The following is a 21,729-nucleotide window of genomic DNA, read 5'->3' on the forward strand; positions in this document are numbered from 1 at the left end:
ATTGAATAACATCGGGGAGAGGCTACAACCCTGTCTTACTCCCTTCCCAACCACTGCTTCCCTTTCATGTCCCTCGACTCTTATAACTGCCATCTGGTTTCTGTACAAATTGTAAATAGCCTTTCGCTCCCTGTATTTTAACCCTGCCACCTTTAGAATTTGAAAGAGAGTATTCCAGTTAACATTGTCAAAAGCTTTCTCTAAGTCTACAAATGCTAGAAAAGTAGGTTTGCCTTTTCTTAATCTTTCTTCTAAGATAAGTCGTAAGGTCAGTATTGCCTCACGTGTTCCAGTATTTCTACGGAATCCAAACTGATCTTCCCCGAGGTCGGCTTCTACTAGTTTTTCCATTCGTCTGTAAAGAATTCGCGTTAGTATTTTGCAGCCGCGGCTTATTAAACTGATAGTTCGGTAATTTTCACATCTGTCAACACCTGCTTTCTTTGGGATTGGAATTATTATATTCTTCTTGAAGTCTGAGGGTATTTCGCCTGTTTTATACATCTTGCTCACCAGATGGTAGAGTTTTGTCAGGACTGGCTCTCCCAAGGCCGCCAGTAGTTCCAATGGAATGTTGTCTACTCCGGGGGCCTTGTTTCGATTCAGGTCTTTCAGTGCTCTGTCAAACTCTTCACGCAGTATCGTATCTCCCATTTCATCTTCATCTACATCCTCTTCCATTTCCATAATATTGTCCTCAAGTACATCGCCCTTGTATAGACCCTCTATATACTCCTTCCACCTTTCTGCTTTCTGATCCAAGTAGATGACTGTAATAGGAGCAGCAAGACCTCAGACAGCAGCGAAAGCGGTTAAGGTAGGTTCCATTTCATTCATAATTCTTTTCTGCAAAATTTTATTCGGGCTAATCGATTTTTCATTCATTGTTAAATTTAAAGTACCTTTCATTGTTCATTTAATGTCAGCGGCAGAATGTACTGGAATGCGAGTACGATGTTGCCATTCTTCGCGGGTGAATAGGCGCTCATTACACAGTATAATAATGGCAGCACATCGGTATGATAACTAGCTCCATCACAGCCCTGCAGGTTTTACAGTCACGTAAGTGACAAACGTGGGAAGTACTGACTAGTAATGACATGCGATGTAACCAGCAAAAGTTCAAGCTTTACGCCCGTGCTTTCTCTGCTACGATAGCTACAACGGTAAGCTCAAGCGCAGCGTCTTGCGTTTGATATAGGGCTAATATCGGAAAATAACGAAAATACGCTTGCAAAAAAGGGTTATATCTTCAAACTGTGCAAAGAAACTTTCTCCCCTAATTATGGTCTGCTTTCTATAGCTCCTCGAATTTGACACTCGCCAAAAAATGTTCGAAAAAGTACGCATTCCCTTAGACATTACCGCGTTTGTCGCCTTATTTTCATCTAAAATGTAATTTTCATTCACCAAATAATAGCTGATAGTCCCGCAATTCCGACAAAGTACAACACATCGATGTTTGTCATGCTATGTAACCAAAATATGAGCTCGAAAGCAGGGATCAATCAATATGAAATGAATAACAGGATAGGGCATTGTAGGTTGCGGCTGTTAGGGAGGGCATATGCCGGGGACGATTCTCGTGGTTTTGAAGTGGGGGTTGATTTAAGAACAGATGGATAACGTATGGAAGGTGAGTCTTGGATGTAGAGGCGCACCAGGGGACCCAAGTGGGTGATTATTGTGTTGAATTTAGGAAGCTGGGACTGAGTTTTTTGGTTGCTGAACTGGATTCGAAAGTATTCTACAAACAGAAAGAGGTGTGCAAAATGGATGACTTGGTTAAGGATACCAGTGAGTGGGAGTGGGCTAACGGGGAACGTCAGTTGGAGTACATGTCTTTCTGGTATATCAAGGGAATTCTAACATTTAGGATGAATTCTCCTTCGCAGTAAACGATCCACAGGAGAGATTTTGATCACAGAGTGGTATACCGGTTTATTAATTTGAATGAAACAAACATAACAGGAGTAGTTTTAAAAAGGCGTATAGCGAGATTATTCCGTAATCAAGTTGACAGTCGTGCAACATAAAACTAAACTTTCTTGCTACAACAAATGCACAAAGATAGTCCAATTCTATGAACTCGTGGCTCCTTCCGACTAGTTATATGTCCTTTGACCGAAGGATCTTTTCAGCCAGTTCAGTCCAATCTTATCACCATCTGAGAATCACGTATAGGATGATTTAAGGTTATTACACGTCGCAAACTTACAGACCTACTTAACGACACGTTAAGCAATAGATACTAGTACTTTCAGATATATTCTAAGAGTGACAGATGCAGAGCATTCAAACCAAATGATGGTTTGCCTCAAGGATCTGTTCCGGCTCCCCTTTCAGTCTGTACACACACGTTCATGAAAATTCATTTATGCTGTGACTTTTTTTTGATGTCTCAGACCTGCAACACTTCTGATGCTGAAGCCACTTTATCCACAGATATGGAGACCTTGGATGTTCACTTTTTGGTTCCTCTGCCTAAAGCTTCAGAAAACATGTATATCCGCATTTCACCTAGCCAACAGACAGGCAAATTACAAACCAGGAGTCAGATTAAGAAGCTAAATCCTGCCGAACTGCAGTACATCAAAATACCTAGGGATAACATTAGATAGAACTCCGACTTACAAGCAGATCTTCAAAATGTAACAAATTCTTCAAAAACTTGCTGGTATCTCATGGGGAGCTAATGCTCAACTCTTAAGATCCACAGCCTTAGCACTGTCATATTCTGTTGGTGAATACTCCTGTTCGACCTGGATTAATAGTGCTCTCACTAAGAAGATCGACATGCGACTCAATATGGCAGTGCAAATAATTACGAGATGTATTCGGAGTACAAACACTCCATGATTTACTGTTCTGAGCAGTTTCGCACCTCCAACTATAAGAAGATCTGAAGGTCCGGAATAACATTCAGATGAATCCTCAACTATCCATTCATCGAGATATTGCACAAGCAGAACGCCAGCGCTTGAAGTCAAGGAAACCGTAGTGGGGCAGAGCAATTTAAACGTTTGTCGGACAAACACTGACGACGAAGCGAGCTACGGACCTTTCAGCTCAGTTCATCAAAAAGTAGACCATTGATAAAATCCATGATATGATAACGCAGGGCCAACGAATTAAAATTCGTGAGACTGCTGACACTTTAGGCATCTCAACTGAGTGAGTGCATAGCAGCTAGCACTGAGAATTGGCTATGAAGAAGCTGTGTGCAAGGTGGGTGCCATGATTGCTCACAATCGACCAAAAGCGCATCCGGCACAAACTTCAATAGAATCGCTTGTGATGCTTAATCGCAATCCGCGAGACTTCTTGCGCCTTTATGTGACTTGATGAAACTTGGATCCATCATTACACACCAGAGTCTGATACTGTAACGAAGAAGGCAAACATAATTTTGTCAGCTGGCAAGGTGATGACCGCTATTTTTGGGGGATTCTCAAGGAATAATTGTCATAAATTACCCGAAAAAAGTCAGAACCATAACTGGACACTAATTTGCTTCATTGTTGCGTTGGCTGAAAAAACACCAAGTTCGACACGCATAAAAGTGCTCTTTCACCAGGATAATGCATCAACCCACACATCAGCGAATGTTCATGAATTGTGCTTTGAATTGGTTTCTCATTGACCCTATTCCCCAGAATTAGCCCTGTGTGATTTCTTACTGTTCAATAACTTGAAACTCTGGCTTTCTGGAACGAAATTAACATCAAATCAGGAAGTGATAATTGCAGTTAATGAATATTTCGCAGAGTTTGACAGAACCTTTTTTTTTACGACGGAATGAAAAAGTTGTAGGATCACTGGACTAAGTGTGTATCCCTCAAAGGAGGCTATTCAAGAACTAAGGTGAGTTGTTTATGCAATAAACATTTTTTCTTGCTTTTTTACCAGACTTATCAAACCGCTCTCGTATATTGCCGGCGCATTGGTGGGGACACGATGACTATCATGCGAGTTGGGAATCAGTGGGTTCAGGAGGGCCTTAATCAACGCTGTACAGGATCTCAACGTTCTCACGCGACTAGGGTCTAAGTGGACAGACGTATCGTTAACTCCTCTGTGCAGGATCATACAGATAATTCACGTACCGTGAGTCAGCAACTGGAATTGTTTGCTGCAAGACAAGTGCACACATGGACAGAGCAACGACGTATGGAACATCACGTGTTGCCACTATAGCAACTATTGTTCCAGCTTTCTATCACACGGCAGCAAACAGACACGCCTGTAGCGTTGCACTCAATAAAACTGGTTTGAGAATGACATCATGTCCTCTGTTCAAACGAGTATTGGTTATGCGTACAGCATCGGGTTGGACCTATCCGTGTGTGGAAACTCCGTGGCGAACGAACATTGCTAGTGCATTTGTCATTGTCTTCCGGGATCAGCACTTGGTGTGATAGTATGGGGTGCCACTGGGTACACTTCTAGTTTGAATAGCCGGTAAACTGGACAGCGGCTGTTAAATTTCTGACATGTTAAGTCCAATGGCTATGATCTGTTTTAGAGGTCTCCGTGACGCCATCTTTCAACAATGTAACTAAAGGTGGCAATACTGCCCATGCTGCCCTAATCTGACTCGATACAGAGGGTGTTCGACTGTGACACTGGCCTGCACGTTCACCCATTGAAACCACGCGGTCGTGGGTTGATGAGGAACTGGCACTCTACTCGCCAGCCATTACGACTGGTCAACTCTGCAGTTGAAGCAGCATGGAATGAAGTACTCGTATCTGTCATCCAAGCTCAGTTCGACTCGATGCCCAGATGGACTGGAGCAATTGTTGCTGTCAGGGTATCAGCCCTGCGTACCAACTATCGCACGCTGTACACCTCATTTCAGATACTCATTTCATCGTGCATTCTTTCCACTTTACTTTTTTCACACAATAACTAAAATTACTAAGCTCTATGCTTCCTAGTGTCGTCATTTTAATAGCCAGCAGTGCATACGCCTCCTGCAATTCTCCACAGTCTATTCTATCGTTTGCGTCTTGTTCCCACTGTGTGAACGGGGTTAATTCGGATTTGGCATGTTAATGTGGAGGGGTGGCCGGATGCCCTTCCTGCCGCCACCCCGTACCCCCCAGGGTGGAATCAGAGTACCCCATCTGTCTGTGTCTAGTGTAAATCATGGAAAAGTGCAGATGTGTTTCAGATGTCTGTGAGTCGTGTAACTGAGGCGGGACGTGGGGACCAGCTCGGTATTCACCTAGAGGGATGTGGAAAACCGCCTAAAAACCACATCCAGGCTGGCCGGCACACCGGCCCTCGACGTTAATCCGGCGGGCGGATTCGATCCTGGGCCAACGCGCCTACTCGAGTCCAGGAAGCAGCGCAATAGCGCTCTCGGCTAACCTGGCGGGTCTAATCCTCCACAATCCCCTTGCTACAAAAATCTTTTCATGTCCATCGCGAATTTGATCCTTCTTCTGACATCACCAGCACCACCATTAATTCATAGCAGCATCAACATCGTTATCGCTATGTACACTCTAACACAAACGAAACGACGCACCACGAAGGAGTTATGCAGATTGGTCACAAATTCATATTAGTACAGACATCAATGGAGAACCAAAATGGTGGATTTTGACGGCCGATGGATGAATGTGCGCTGCAGTGCAGTTTCACCGCACAGCCGGCTAGGATCGTAAACAGAGCACATGCTAATACCAGGACATAAAGTGTGGTATCGATAGCTAAGATGCCACGACGTAGGTGCAATTCGTAGGTTGGCACTACGACACCGACGACAGCGCCCTCTAGCCGGCGCTGTGCAACTCTACGAGCGCAGCTCCGCATTCAGCCCATTTGATTCCGAGGAGACGACCTAGCAACATTGTTTCGACTTCATAGGGGGCCATTACTGACTTTGTTACTTCAATGATAGTTTGTTCCTACTACTAGTGGTTATTAACGTTGATGCCTATCCAGTTTCGCACCTACGGGCTCTTCAGTTGCAAAGTTACGTATGTCATTGACTAATATTCTCTATTAAAAGTATTTTCACGTAAAAAGCTGTACCGAGAATCTTACCTCACCTGCTCCTACTCACTTCCTACATTCGGCCTACCTATTCAGTTTACAGGAGCAGACGCATGCGCCGCCTTCCAGGCGGGATACAAAATAAAGTCTTTCGAATTCGATTCTGTGTTTTCAGTTGGACGGTAACTACGCCCTGCAGACAGGTGCGTGAACATTAAACGCAGTCAGTGTTAGAGGACGTGTAGTTGGGCCCAGAGACGCCGGCCGGAGTAACCGGCGAATCAATCGATATTTGAATAGGAGCGAAGCCACTGTTCGACGATGTTGGCAGAAATAGGTGGAATAAGGCCGAACACAACTTTGAGAAGAAAGCAATCAACCTACGGAGAGCCATAGGCAGAGACCTTACAGCACAGCCCTTCATGGCAAGCCATCTTAGTCTTACACTTCAGCAAGGTAATGCCCGCCCGCACACGGCAACAGTTACTACTGCTTGTCTTCGCGCTTACTAAACCTTACCTCGGCCATCAAAGTCGCCGGATCTCTCACCAGTTGAGAACGTTTGAAGCATTATGGACAGGGCCCGCCAACCAATCGAGATTTTTATTATCTGAAGCGCCAGTTGGACAGAATTTGGCACGATACCCCTCAGGAGCCACATCCAAAAATTCTATCAATCGATGCCGAGCCAAATAACTGCTTGCATAAAGGCCAGAGGTAGACCACGGCGTCATCGACTTGTTCAACTTGAGAAAACCTTTCTACTGAATAAATCACCCAATTATTATGAGATTGTAATCTATTGTTAGCCTATATAACTACTTCACTCTTCCAGATTTTCGTCCCATTCAGATAATTCCTTCGTGGTGCGTCCTTTTTTTTGTCTTAGAATGTATTTTAAATTGCACGTCAGTATTTAAAATTTGTAAAATTGTCATTTGTGCTTAGTTTTAAAGCCAAAATTATAGCCTCACTTGTCTTATATAATACAACATCGGTAAACCATGTTTGTTAACACTTTGGCTGAAGCGAGGCTTTGCTACCTCATCTCCTTGGGGAATTTGAGTAACTATACAGAATATAAGACAAAAATGTTATTGTAGCGACTTTTTCACTGAATCAATAAGTAATGCTGCCGCACAAAAGGAAATCATGTAAAATAAATTATAGAGTAATCCCCTTAGCGATTACGTATGGGGCCTAAACTACTAAATATACGACTACTTAACTTGGAGGCTAGAAAACATTCCACAGAAAATATTGGCAGTTATTATATTTGAATCATGAATTTGGAAAACGTCTTAAGCCCGTAGAGGTAAATTTTCAGGAACAACAAAGAACGGTTTATTATCTGACTGAAGCGAAAACCGCTTTATATTGTCGTACGGTATGATACGTAACAATAAATGACATAAAACTGTTAATAAAAAACAAGATCTGGTGCCATTTTCGTGTTAAACTTTCTTTCTTCCACCTTTTTTTCTTAAAAAAAGTGGAACTTAAGTCGTTTTTGAAATGAACTTCTGTTGTGCTTCTCAGGCAATTAAAGTCTGATATATAAACACATATGTATTTTGTTAATTGAAAATCACATTCAGAATCCAGAGAACAGTAAATCATCAAGGGAAATAAACATACAGAAAAATCTTTCCAAAATGGAATTGCAATTTTACTCATCTAACTTTGTTTCCTAAGTTTCAATTTTTTCACAAAATGCTTTGGATTCATCACTGTCAGGATGTACTTGAGGATTTTGCGTGTATCTTGAATTTTGATTTCATTGACTGGACACGCATCATTTGGATAAGCATGTCTAGTTGCTAGTCCCAGAAGATAAGGATATGTTGAACTGAGGATGAAAGAATGTTGAACTTTTCCGGCACTGAATGGTATTGCCAAAATTATTTCGTTGTGTTCCACAGAAAAGCAGAATTCCAGAAAAGTTGGAATAGTAAACAATAGATTTTTTTTCTCTAGGAGGGTCCTTAAAAGAAGTCACTAGGAACTGAAATTTATTTTTTAATAATGTGGCCGCCAATTGTAGACCTAGGTTTTCACATGTCATTGTATAGTGTGTTTTCATAACTGTAAGTCATCTCCTGCTGGCAGAAAGAATTGTCCTCAGGTAGGGAAAATGTGTCTGATGTTAAAAAAAATGCCTCTGAGCACTTATAGCCATTAAAAACCTGATGAGAGTATTGTTCTTATTCTGGTGGGCATTGAAATAATGGAGGAGGAAACTGCATGCCTGATAAACGAAACGTCTAATGTCCTGGACTAAGGCTGTTTTGCTGGTAAAAACGAGTATTCTGCCACTGGAAATAATTAATGCACAGAAAATGCGGACTAAAGTGATTTTGGTCTAAGCTAGGCGAGTTAGGCATCTGAACGTGGCTGTATTCATAACGCAAAACCATGAAAATGTGGACTTAAGTCGCTTTGCAACTTCACCATTCATTTGGATTACCTGTATATTTATTTTCAACACGGTCTGCAGTCCTAGATGAAACCGAATGAGGTACTGCAGTGAAGTGCACCCCTACGACCGAGAGGAGACGAGTTCTCGTATCAGTGCGTTCATCCAAAATTTGTCGCGCTCAGTTTTCCCTTACACTACTTTAGCCGAGTAAAAAGTTCTCAGCTGATCTGTCCCAAGTTCGTGACATTGCTTCCGTTGTGTACACTTAATCTTGCTGTCACAACGCTGACGTAATATTCGTATACCACTCAGACCAACTTTGGTAACACATTTCAACGCCAAGGAGCCCTGTTCCTGAACCGGAATCGACGAAATGTGTATTGGCCACTCGCAGCCAACGTCTAGAATGTTAATCGCAGGTTTTTGAAAACTGAACTTGTTTCATAGCAACGAAGGCGAACATAAGGCGAAACAACATTGAAAAGTTTCTCACCCGATCACCGTCGACTTGCTCGTACTGTCACGGACTACGTTTCCTGATGGGGTCGTGACTAAGCGTGTTTAGGAGATGACGCGCTAGAGGGTACGTCACTTAACCACAGCTTATTCGGGAAGTTACGGTGTGTTAGTGTGTAGTGCGACGATAGAACGGCACGTCAGCATGCGAGAAACACTTTTTCTAATGGCTAAATCGATGAGTAAGTATTAGCAATAACATACATGGAGACGACTGCATCCAGAAGACTTGTTTACAGCGATGACCTTCAAACGTTGAAACACTTCTTGTAGAGCTAGTATGTAAATACAAACTCATTTACTCCTGTGACATGTTTTCAGTTTCAGAGACTCCGAGCAGCTAGCAGCTACTGACGGGCAGGAAGGCAACCGTCGTGTAGTTAAACACGACGCCGCTAGATGTCGGGGACGTTCAGGAACCACGCATGAGCCCCGCCTCACGTGATAAGGAAGTGACAGTTCCTCACATTTGCCCAGCTGTAGCGGAACGGTCACGGCGGAACTGCGAATATGAGTTCCGATGAAAAGACAGCCGTAGAACAGTTAGACGAGTGTAGTTTGATGTTCTATAAAAACGCGACTATCAATTTTTAAAAAACATTTTCTTTTTCAAAATATTCTCGTTTGACAACTATACCGGGTTCACTAGCCCTGCTGTATCAACGTCCAGGATTTTCGGCTGACACGCTTCCTGAGCAACCCTAAAAGGACGAATTTAATAGTGAGTATCACATTGCGTACTATCTGCGGAAAACTGTGAGAAGTGAAATCGCAACGATTCGGTAACACCAAAAACTGATTCATGGCATTAGTGAACTGAAGGGCGTTTTAAAAAAATGACTACCGATATAAATAAACGTTGTAGCGAGGAAAATTGTTTGTTTCAGTGGCTCAGTCGTATGTTTTACCCGTTCGAACAACAATCATAGAAAGAATATTAGCGGCTGCTTGTTGGTTTATTTGGCTAGGGAATATTTTTGAAGTTTCCTTTCAGACGTTAGCTTTGCATCCACTTCCAGGAGGCTGAAATATTGAAGGTTTACAACAAAAATGCATGGACATCGTTTTACATCGTACTTTAAAAATAATGAGGAGTCCTTTAAAAAACTGTCTATTTACTGTTCTAGACCCAGGAGTGTTGATAGTACCGATTAACTAAACCACATAAATAAAGACCTACGTATGTAAGCAGATATTATATTGAACTTAACCACATTCGCAATGATCCCCAAACTTATACCTGGAGGAAAATATACAGACTGCATTTTCTCTTTCCCTTTGTGTTTATTTTTATGGATAACCCTTTCTCTATGTAACATAAGCCAAATGGAATACCTATACCTAAGGGTATGAAGGCAGTTGCTCATCCCACTGATGTGCAACTATAGAACATAGCTTAAAGACATAAGCCTCAGTTTCATTATAATTACTTTGTAATATAAATGTCTCGTATAACGGAAAAGAAGAAACCAAGAAAATAATCCATTTTATGGGCACTTAACTAATTAATTTTCAGTTAAAGCTATATAAATGAGAAAACAAAAATAATAAAAATAATAGCACGGCAAAAGATAAAATAAAACGACAGCCGTGTGTCAACAGAAAAGAAAAATCATCCTTATTTGCAAGAAAATAAAGAGATTACATGAGCAATAAAAAATATCCAGACATCTTAGACGATGAACAGACATACGCAATGTTAATGTTTTGAACATGGCTGTGATCAGCAACCATAATAATTACAATGTCACAAATTTCCAGACAACCGGTTGCAAACAGCATTTAAAATTCTTTAACTAGTTTTCAGTGCCATCTAGGGGCGCCTTCTTCAGAAGAAACTGTTACCTAACATGTGGTTAAAAGCAAATTTGAGCCACATTGCTCGAACCACAATTAAAACATTTTCCACCTGAATACATAACAGGTATAGCCAAAATTTTAAAACAATATATAAATGTGCCACTAAGTGCACTGCAATGGTGTAGGACACGAGTGAGTAACAGCGGCTCTGGAGTTTTAAAATTTTGACTATACGTGTTATTTACTCAGGTCGAAAATGTTTCGCCGGCCGGGGTGGCCGAGCGGTTCTAGGCGCTACAGTCTGGAACCGCGCGACCGCTACGCTCGTAGGTTCGAATCCTGCCTCGGGCATGGATGTGTGTGATGTCCTTAGGTTAGTTAGGTTTAAGTAGCTTTAAGTTCTAGGGGACTGATGACCTCAGAAGTTAAGTCCCATAGTGCTCAGAGCCATTTTTGTGGAAAATGTTTCAATTGTGGTTTTAATTATTTGACTAGAGCGATGTCGCTCAAATTTCCTTTTAACCAGATGTAAGATAACAGTTTCTTCTGAAGAAGGCGCCCCTAGTTGGCATTGAAAACTGGTTAAAGAATTCTAAATTCTGTTTGCAACGGGTTGGCTGGAAATTTGTGACATTGCGTACGCAATGTCATAAACGCCAGTCTGAAGACGGTGGGCGACAGATGAAATGCCAAAGGTACGATCTCCTGTCACCATTAGGAATTTAATCTGTCACGTATAACCTCTTTCATCTCTGGCAGTGGTTGATAGATGAAGAATGCCGAAATGCACAGTGGTTCCCTGTCCACATTAAGCTGTAAGTCCCTCCAAGTCCTGGATAAATCAGCTCAAAGGTCAGAGGAAGACAACAGCATTCTCTTTCCAATGGGACCATGCCTACTAAAGCGCTGTGCTGTTCAAACCAAACAGCATTGCAAACTATTCCTGGCTGTTAAGCCATATGGCGGGCGAGAGTCCTTGGGATCCCACCACTGTCTGGGGTGTCTCCAACACTTCTTCATTGAACGTCGGGGCTCAATATGGAGAGGAACTCATCACGGAAGACAATTCTGCTCCAGTCAATGAGACTCCAGGCCGAAGATGTGTCTGGAGACGCCCCGGAGATATATGTGATACCAACCTGACGCTCTCCCGCCATACGGCCCGCAAGCAGAAGTGCCGATTTAGGGTACCATGTCTTTTCATAACAGTACCCCTTTGCTTATCATCCGCGGCACCTTTACAGCAGAGCGGTAAGTCGACAACATTCTACGCCCTGTTTTGTTACCCTTCATGGCAAGCTATCCTGTCTGACATTTCTGTAAGATTAAGCCTGCCTGAACACAGCGAGAGTTTGTGCTGCTTGTCTATGTGCTTGCCAAACCCTATCTTTGCCAGCGAAGTCACTGAATCTCTTTCCAGTTAAGAACGTTTGGAGCATTATGGGCATCGCTCAACGGTCATCTCGGGATTATGACGATCTAACGCGCGATATGGACAGAATTTGGGACGATATCCCTCAGGAGACATTCACTCACACTCTGAATCAATGCCAAGCCGAATAACTGCTTGCATAAGGGTCAGAGGTGGACCAACGCGTTATTGACTTGCTCAGCTGGTGAAGCTCTTTCTCTGAAATAAATGATCTAACTTTTCTGAAATTGTAATCATTTTATGAAGATAATAACTGTTCTCGAAAGAACAGATACCTTTGATGAGCGTGCAGTTTCTCTAGAATAAATGATAATTAATCGGAACCCTCAGCTGACGACAAGTGTTGTTGATATACCTCAATGGGGACAGCTGAAAATGTGTGCCCTGACTGGGACGCGAACCCGGGATCTCCTGCTTACATGGCAGACGCTCTATCCATCACTTACTATCTTCATATACACTCCTGGAAATTGAAATAAGAACACCGTGAATTCATTGTCCCAGGAAGGGGAAACTTTATTGACACATTCCTGGGGTCAGATACATCACATGATCACACTGACAGAACCACAGGCACATAGACACAGGCAACAGAGCATGCACAATGTCGGCACTAGTACAGTGTATATCCACCTTTCGCAGCAATGCAGGCTGCTATTCTCCCATGGAGACGATCGTAGAGATGCTGGATGTAGTCCTGTGGAACGGCTTGCCATGCCATTTCCACCTGGCGCCTCAGTTGGACCAGCGTTCGTGCTGGACGTGCAGACCGCGTGAGACGACGCTTCATCCAGTCCCAAACATGCTCAATGGGGGACAGATCCGGAGATCTTGCTGGCCAGGGTAGTTGACTTACACCTTCTAGAGCACGTTGGGTGGCACGGGATACATGCGGACGTGCATTGTCCTGTTGGAACAGCAAGTTCCCTTGCCGGTCTAGGAATGGTAGAACGATGGGTTCGATGACGGTTTGGATGTACCGTGCACTATTCAGTGTCCCCTCGACGATCACCAGTGGTGTACGGCCAGTGTAGCAGATCGCTCCCCACACCATGATGCCGGGTGTTGGCCCTGTGTGCCTCGGTCGTATGCAGTCCTGATTGTGGCGCTCACCTGCACGGCGCCAAACACGCATACGACCATCATTGGCACCAAGGCAGAAGCGACTCTCATCGCTGAAGACGACACGTCTCCATTCGTCCCTCCATTCACGCCTGTCGCGACACCACTGGAGGCGGGCTGCACGATGTTGGGGCGTGAGCGGAAGACGGCCTAACGGTGTGCGGGACCGTAGCCCAGCTTCATGGAGACGGTTGCGAATGGTCCTCGCCGATACCCCAGGAGCAACAGTGTCCCTAATTTGCTGGGAAGTGGCGGTGCGGTCCCCTACGGCACTGCGTAGGATCCTACGGTCTTGGCGTGCATCCGTGCGTCGCTGCGGTCCGGTCCCAGGTCGACGGGCACGTGCACCTTCCGCCGACCACTGGCGACAACATCGATGTACTGTGGAGACCTCACGCCCCACGTGTTGAGCAATTCGGCGGTACATCCACCCGGCCTCCCGCATGCCCACTATACGCCCTCGCTCAAAGTCCGTCAACTGCACACACGGTTCACGTCCACGCTGTCGCGGCATGCTACCAGTGTTAAAGACTGCGATGGAGCTCCGTATGCCACGGCAAACTGGCTGACACTGACGGCGGCGGTGCACAAATGCTGCGCAGCTAGCGCCATTCGACGGCCAACACCGCGGTTCCTGGTGTGTCCGCTGTGCCGTGCGTGTGATCATTGCTTGTACAGCCCTCTCGCAGTGTCCGGAGCAAGTATGGTGGGTCTGACACACCGGTGTCAATGTGTTCTTTTTTCCATTTCCAGGAGTGTATAATTAAAGGCTACACGACCATTGAACTTTGTCTATGCGAATGAGCACAGGTTGCCCAAACTCTTACGGGAATCGTCACCTGAGTTGGCGCGAGTAATGAGTAGATGGGCAAATGTCTATTAGGAACATTACGAATGTAGATTGTGGACAGTTGGGAATGTGGGTCTCACGGGAGGCGTGCAAGGGATAAGTCCGTGCAGTCGCGCTATTCATCCGTGTCCTCAGTGGTTCAGATGGATAGAGTGTCTGCCATTTAAGCAGGAGATCCCGCGTTCGAGTCCCGGTCGGGGCACACATTTTCAGCTGCCCCAATGAGGTATATCGACAACACCTGTCAGCAGCTGAGGATTCCGATTAATTATCATGTAATCATTTTGTTTGTCTGCACATGTACCTCACATCTATCGATTTTCGTCCAATTCAGATAATTCCTTCATGGGGCGCCGTTTTTCTTGCCTTATGCTGTATGTGTCCCATGGTTTTTGATGTTTCAACCTACTGGATAAGTACACGGTTATTCATAATCATGTATGGGATTTCAAAAGACAACTGCGCGAAAACTACGAGACATATCGGTGGATGAGCATCCCGGCAAATTTTGACTCGTCTTACACCGTGCGCAGTTGCAGAGCGCATCATTAGCGGGCAAACGTCTCAGAACATGTAGATGAATCATCCACTCTGTGTTGTCACATCGAATCCGTTCGCACCTGCAGACAGGCAACGCGGTGAACGGATTTCCGAAGGAAGCTGCTGTCTTATCATTTTCCCGGGAAGCCTTAGCAGTGACTTGAATGAATTGCAAGTATCTACAACGCGAATCGCTCTGTCCACTCACATTTTTGTTAATTTATGGTCGTGTGATTCCAGTTGGAGGTTTGGAAACTGAGCCCTGTATCTGAGATATATTGACTGAACACCCTCTAAAATAATGAATTGGCAATGAAATGACTTTTGAAAGAAGCAGGAATTACAACTTGGTTTATTCCATCATAAAAAACATTTGACAAGCAATGATAATATTATTCTAGTTAAACCTTGGGCCGTCTAATAAAAAGGTCTGGGGCAAGATTCTGATAATCACATGAATGAAAAATTGCAACCGTTAAGTTGTACCGTGACTGTCTTGAAATTAGCAGAAAAGACACATAGTACTAAAGAAGGGAATGCATCGAACCTGTGGTCGGAGCTGAAAGAAAGTTGATCATTGAGCCTGAACGAAAGACTTCAAAGTGAAGCTTGAAGTTATGAAACTGTATGAAATGACTTTAATGTCCCCATGCATCGTCTCGTGGTTGCAGATCGATCTCACCATAGCACGAGTAAATTGTAGGTGGATTATGAAATGGCTGCAGAATCAGTCATTGGCACCACACCAGTGACTGTCGCCAACGGCTAAATGCAAATCAGCCTGAAATTTCTCTTTGTGCCAGAGTACATATGCTTAAAACTCTCTCCGAAGAAGTCCCTAGAACAAGCCTTGAGAAGAAGTAATCGTGTACCGAGAGTTTGTTAAAAGGAAAACTCTATTCGGATTGTTTGGGCTATGGATCGTCTGAGAGTCGACCGGTAAAAATGTTCCTCAGAAAACTCTGCTTCCGTTTCCTGGGCTCTTCCTTAGGCGGCGAACCAATAACGTGCGTCTACCAATTAACACTGAAAAAAGAAATCTCACTCTCTTTCCATCTTCCACGTGGCCAATGAGGTGGATCCTCGCCGGCACAGTCGAGTTTCTCTGTGTAACTTCTACTTAAGCAGTTTCCCATTCCCGGGCCGCGGCGTACTTGTGACACTTGGTCGTGAACGCTGGCTGAGAGTCAAAACAGGATAAAATCATCAGGAGCTCCAGAGCTTCATTCACTCGTCTAGGTAAGCGAGTATAGAAAGACAGTTGAGATACCCTATTGCCATCTTATATCAGCCACAAGCGAATAATCCACTCTGTCACTTCGGAAGAACGACTCGCCTAAATTTGCTCATTTAAATACAGACACGACCAAAAGAAAAGGAGGAAGATTGGCGTTTTACGTTCCGTCTATAACTAATTAAGAGTAATGGAGACGGAGTTTTGCTTGGATTCCTTACCACTGGAGGAAGCGGAAGCGGCCATGGGCCTTTTAAGGAACTATCACTGCGTTTGCATTGAATGATCCGGGTGACCGCAGGAAACAGATGTCTGGATGGCTGACCCGAGTAATGAACCCGGATCTGTCGAATGGGAGTTAGGGCGTTCGCACGTACACCGCCTCGCATCTTGTATGATGGAGAATATTTCAACTAGACGGACGGCATTGCGATGGGAAGCCCATTAGCTCCAGTTGTAGCCAATCTGTACAAGGAATACTTTGAAAACATCGCCCTGGACACGGCTCCTGAAAAGCCTGATTGCTATTATCGTTACATCGACGACACGTTCGTTGTTTGGTCACATGGACGTGAAAAGCTGGAAGAATTCTTGGACAGCATCAACAACATCGATGACAACATCAGCTTCACGATGGAGATAGAGACAGATGGTGCCTTGCCGTTCCTTGATGTTCTCGTCAGCCGAAAAGCAAATGGGTGTCTCAGACACGGCGTTTACCGGAAACCCACCCACACAGACCGGATATCTGCAAACTAACACCTCTGTCGCAGAAAAGTTATGTTCAGAGAACCTTAGTGCATCGTGCCGAAACTGTCTTAGATTCTGGAAATTTGACGAAGGAACTGAGCTATTTACGGAAAGTATTAAAGGAAAACGGCTCCAACAACCGCCAGATTTCGCAAGCTATCTTTCCGAAAATACGTAAGCAGAAAGACTCCAAGGAGGACTCGAAGAAGTTTGAGTTGTTGCCGTTCAGTGGCTCAATAACAGGAAAGATAAGCCGGCTCCTAAGGAGGCATAGAATCGATTCGGTCTTCGGGGCTCCAGCAAAAATTCGACAACTCTTGAGGCCTGTGAAAGACGACGTAGACCTCAGAGCGCCAGGAGTATATAAAATACCAGTATATCTTATAGACTGCGCATACCATTCAACAGCGCTGTGTAGAACACGAGAGATGTTTCCAGAATGAGATTTTCACCCTGCAGCAGACAGTGCACTGATATGAAAGATATGGAAGATTAAAACTGTGTGCCTGACCGAGACTCCAGAGTTCGAGTCTCGGTCCAGCACACTGTTTTAACCTGCCAGGAAGTTTCACGAGAGATGTTTTCCTCTACAGTACCCAGAGAAATCAGGGGTAGCAGAGCTTGCATTAGAAAACGGTCATCGTATTGCATTCGATGAGACATCTATTATCACATGGACTAACAGTTTTTGGGATAGCATAATAAAAGAAACGATCCAAATAAAAATTTGTGACAACAGCCTCAATAAAGACGGTGGCCTGCAGCTAAGCACAGGGTGGGACCCGGCCATCAAAAGGTTGATGCGGGTGCAACGGCTGCACAACGCAAACATTACCACATATGGTGTCGGAGCGGGTACCAGTGACGTCACGGAAGGCAGCGCGGCTATATAAGGACGGCAGCAGCAACCAGAAGACAGTCACCACTTGACAATGGCCGAGGAATACTCGGCCGAAAGCTCGTGGATTTTAAGCTAGTTGACGTAGCTGGAAGCCTGAGAAACCTTTATTACTGAAACTCTCCACACCTATAAAAGTTTATTAACTCTTATTTCTTTTTATTGCCTAATTCTTTCATATAATAACTTCTGACAGTTTCCATCTATACAAGTTTTCATTATAAAATATTAACTTTTAGAAAGTTTTTAAAAATATAGTGCAAGATCCTTTTGTTTGGAATCTCAGATTTGGATATATTACCCGCAATTTAGTTATATTTTTGTTTATTTTGGTAGTACTGTCATTTTATGTTGATGACGCATGCTTTGTTTATTTGCTGCTATATCTTTGCAATTTTCAAGCTGCTAGGTTAGGTTCGTTATCACTGCCATACTGTTAATCATGGCTGCCACGCTGCCTATTTGAACCAAAGAAGAGCAACGTTCAGTGGTCCGTTTTTGTGGTCGGAAGGCGTATCAGGGGCCGAAAATCATTGAAGACTTTCGGTACAGTACGGGAAAAGTGTTTTGCAACAACGGAGTGTCTACGAACGGATTGAAAAATTTCGGATTGGTTGCACAAGTGTTACGCACGATTAAGAAGCCGGACGACCGTTTGCAGCGACGAATGAAGAAACCATTGAACGTTCACGTGAAATGATTCCCTTAGACAGACGATTAACTAGTGACGAAGTGGCACATCGTCTACAAATTAGTCACGGTTCTGCCTACGAAATCATCCACAACAGACTTGGGTTTTATAAAGTTTGTGAAAGATGGGTCCCAAAACAGCTCACACAGTTGCATAAACAAACACGCTTGAACGTCTGCAAAAAAATTTGGGTCGCTATGGTAACGAAGGGGACAACTTCTTAGACAGGGTCATTATTGGTGACGAAACATGGATCCATCATTACGAGCCGGAGAGTAAACGGCAGACTATGGAATCGAAACATCAAAATTCGCCATGCAAGAAAAAGTTCAAGACCCAACCGTCCGCAGGAAAACTGATGCTTATGGTTTTTTGGGACGCACAAGGTCCAGTACTGGATAATTATGAGGAAAGGGGCACAACAATAAATAGTATATGTTATAGTGAGATGCTTACTGCCAGGCTAAAGTCTTCAATTCAAAGCAAACGCTGAGGACTGCTGCCAAAAGGTATTGTGTTGTTGTACAACAATGTTCGTCCGCATACTGCTACCCACACTGCTGAAACGCTCGAGAAATTCAAATTTGAAGTACTGGATCATCCTCCATATAGTCCAGATCTTGCCCCTTCTAACACTTGTTAGGTCCTCTCAAATAGGCATTAAGGGACCGTCGACTTGCCTCGGACGAAGAAGTGAAAGAAGCGGTGCATTCCTGGCTCGCAGCTCAACCGAAAACCTTCTTTTATGAGGGCATCAGAAAGCTTGTACAACGATGGACCAAGTGCGTTGAAACGCAAGGAGACTATGTCGAAAAATTATGTTCTTCTAAGTGTCCTATTTGATTACAATAAAATTTTATAACTACTTTGCAGATAATAATTGACTTACCCCTGTATTAATGATTAGTTCTTCATGCAGTTACTTCTCGGTTTTATGCACTACAACTTATGCATGAGAGGCCTACCAATACTGAGCAGCTCTCCTTCAATTACCTGTGCTTTGCTATACGGTATTCTTCACTTCAAGACTGCCGTGGCCACACTACAGTTTACCCCAAGTTTTACTCATTCCTTTTATTTCAGTTCTTCTACTTCTTTATTTTGTCTCAGAAAACGCAGTTTTCATTCATCCATCATTTTACTTCTGTTGCTGCTCATTGCGGGTTCCCTTAAATTGGAGACCGCAAATCTGCATCAAAACGATCACAAGCATAATTTGGCTGTCAACACATACAATATCTACTCTATGTCTGCTCACTTTATTTTCTACATCCTTAAATGAAGATGTCCCTTTACTGTATCTCTTTTCATTCTGAAAAATAATTTTTTCCTCCATCATGGACTATATACTTTTTTACCCTCACTTATCTTTTCAATTTTACATGATTAAGTTTCATCTTCCGGCTCCCTGTCACTTCGACAGTTTATGCAGATATGTAAAATCATTACATCACACTTTCATCAGCTCACAAAATAATCTAAATCAGCATATCAAAACTCACACACATTCACATAAACCACTCACATATGGCTGTGTATCCAACATATGCTAAATCCTAAGTGCAAAACATTACTTCACACCAACCAATAAATCATTATGCACCATGGCTTCTGGTTCAGTGTATTATTGCATCTGGTGTTTCTACAAAAATTAAGTTTCAAATTAATGCACATCATCTATTCAGGGCAACTAACATCCAATGATCTGATTAATTTTTCTCTTCCTTTTATCTCCTGCACCATCTTCATGACCCTGTCTGACACTATGGCCCTTGGTCCATGAAAAAAATTCGTCTTCAACTCCATATCTGTCCTATTTCCTAGTATCACCTCATGTTAGGACCACTGTTTTTTTATGTCAGACTGAAAACTAGATATTCCGTCTCTGTTTGTTCTTTCCATATTTCTTATTCCTTTAATTGCTTTAATGTGCGAAATGTGGTGGGTTTCAAAAGACTTCGACTTCGTGGAGATTTCAGTTCAATGGCATTGTGGTGGACAATTCTTTGCAATCAGTAAAGTCCACAAAATATTTAGAAAAAATTTCTGTTCAAATACAGATTCTTCTTTGATCTTATACTTGACTTTAAGAAAACTTTATCTCCCACAGTTAGTTTCATCTCCCTTGTTGGTCCTTTTTGGTTCTTCTTCCCTGTTTTTCTCCTTTTGCAATAATTCTATCCAGAGCTAGTTTCACGACTTCTTCGTGGCGTTTGCGTCAAGATGGATGGAAGTCAGTTTTTTCCTGAGGTGCTTGGTTCATTAGACGTAATCTGGACGCCATTCCTGTAGCTTCATGCTGTCAATCGTTCAGCACATTCTGAAAGACTTCCAGATACATATCCCATCTCTGATGTCGCTTGTGACAGTGTAGCTTGCACAATTTTGAAATTTCTCGCATTATCCTCTCCAGTGTGTTCGAGATCAGATGGTACTGTGATATATATATACAGGATGTTCGGAAATTCCCGTTACAAACTTTAAGGACTTGTAGAGGATAGTGAGTACATAATATTTTGAACAGCAAGCCATGTCCAGAAATCTAATGTTTCTGTTCTATGACAGTTTCAATTCAGATGCATAATGTATCCACATCCATTGAGGGGAAGAGAAGAGTTTCTAGAGTTGCTTGTAAGTCTGGTGTACAATAGGGTAGACAGTATGGTATGTACTACAAGTAGCTATATTCTGTATGTTCCTGCTCACTTTTGGCTCACTAGTTCACTCACGAGTTCATTCGCCAGTTCACCAAAGTTAGCCAGAACATACAGAATGTAGGTACTATTACATACATTTTTCAGCTCAAATTCACTATATTTTTTAAAAGATGAATTTAAGAAAATAAATTTCAAATTTTTTATAAAAGATGAATCTAAGAAAATAAATTAAATATGATTTCTTATAAAATGTGATTGTAAGAAAAGTGAATTTAAGAAAATAAATAAAATGGCTTTTTTGTAAAAGGTGACCGTAAGAAAATAAAAAGGTGAATGATACTTTCACATTGAGAAACTGGAAATTATTCACTTTTTGCTTTAGCAGCCATGAGATTTTTTATGAACAGCTGTTTGTAAATCTTTTTTGAGGTAAGGTCTGTTCACAGTTTTACCACATTCACAAGTAACTTTAGTTGTTTGGTAATAATATACACATTCTCTACATTTATTTCTATATCTGCCTTTCAATATATGTCTTTATGAAATTCTTCAATTTTTTTTCTTCTGTACAGTTAGCACAATGCTTTAGCTGTTCCATTTAAAGACTATAAAATAAATTTAAGATCCTAACTATAAAATAAGTAAATTCATTCTTAAAAAGTGCAAAATGAGTGTGCACTTTTCGAACCTGGAGTGTTTTTTTCTTGCCTTTTCTCTCTTCATTTCATTCACCCTCCAAGTTCTGCTGAATGTCGGTGTTGTTCTGCAACTTGGATTGCTTCTTGTCACCCAAACATCTTCTTCTTGTTGCATC

General features: G+C 42.8%; 1 protein-coding gene across 1 annotated transcript in view; it reads right to left on the reverse strand.

Annotated features, from left to right (window-relative positions):
- The window catches only part of LOC126262443 (solute carrier family 52, riboflavin transporter, member 3-A-like), an 86,738-nt gene extending 77,788 nt beyond the window's left edge, over nucleotides 1-8,950 (reverse strand). The window contains exon 1 of the mRNA XM_049959094.1: nucleotides 8,919-8,950. The gene's annotated coding sequence lies outside the window, so the exon portion shown is untranslated. The remainder of the gene's footprint in view (nucleotides 1-8,918) is intronic.
- Nucleotides 8,951-21,729: the final 12,779 nt, after the last annotated feature.

The sequence above is a fragment of the Schistocerca nitens genome, chromosome 6 (genome assembly GCF_023898315.1).
Source record: "Schistocerca nitens isolate TAMUIC-IGC-003100 chromosome 6, iqSchNite1.1, whole genome shotgun sequence".
Lineage (NCBI taxonomy): Eukaryota > Metazoa > Arthropoda > Insecta > Orthoptera > Acrididae > Schistocerca > Schistocerca nitens.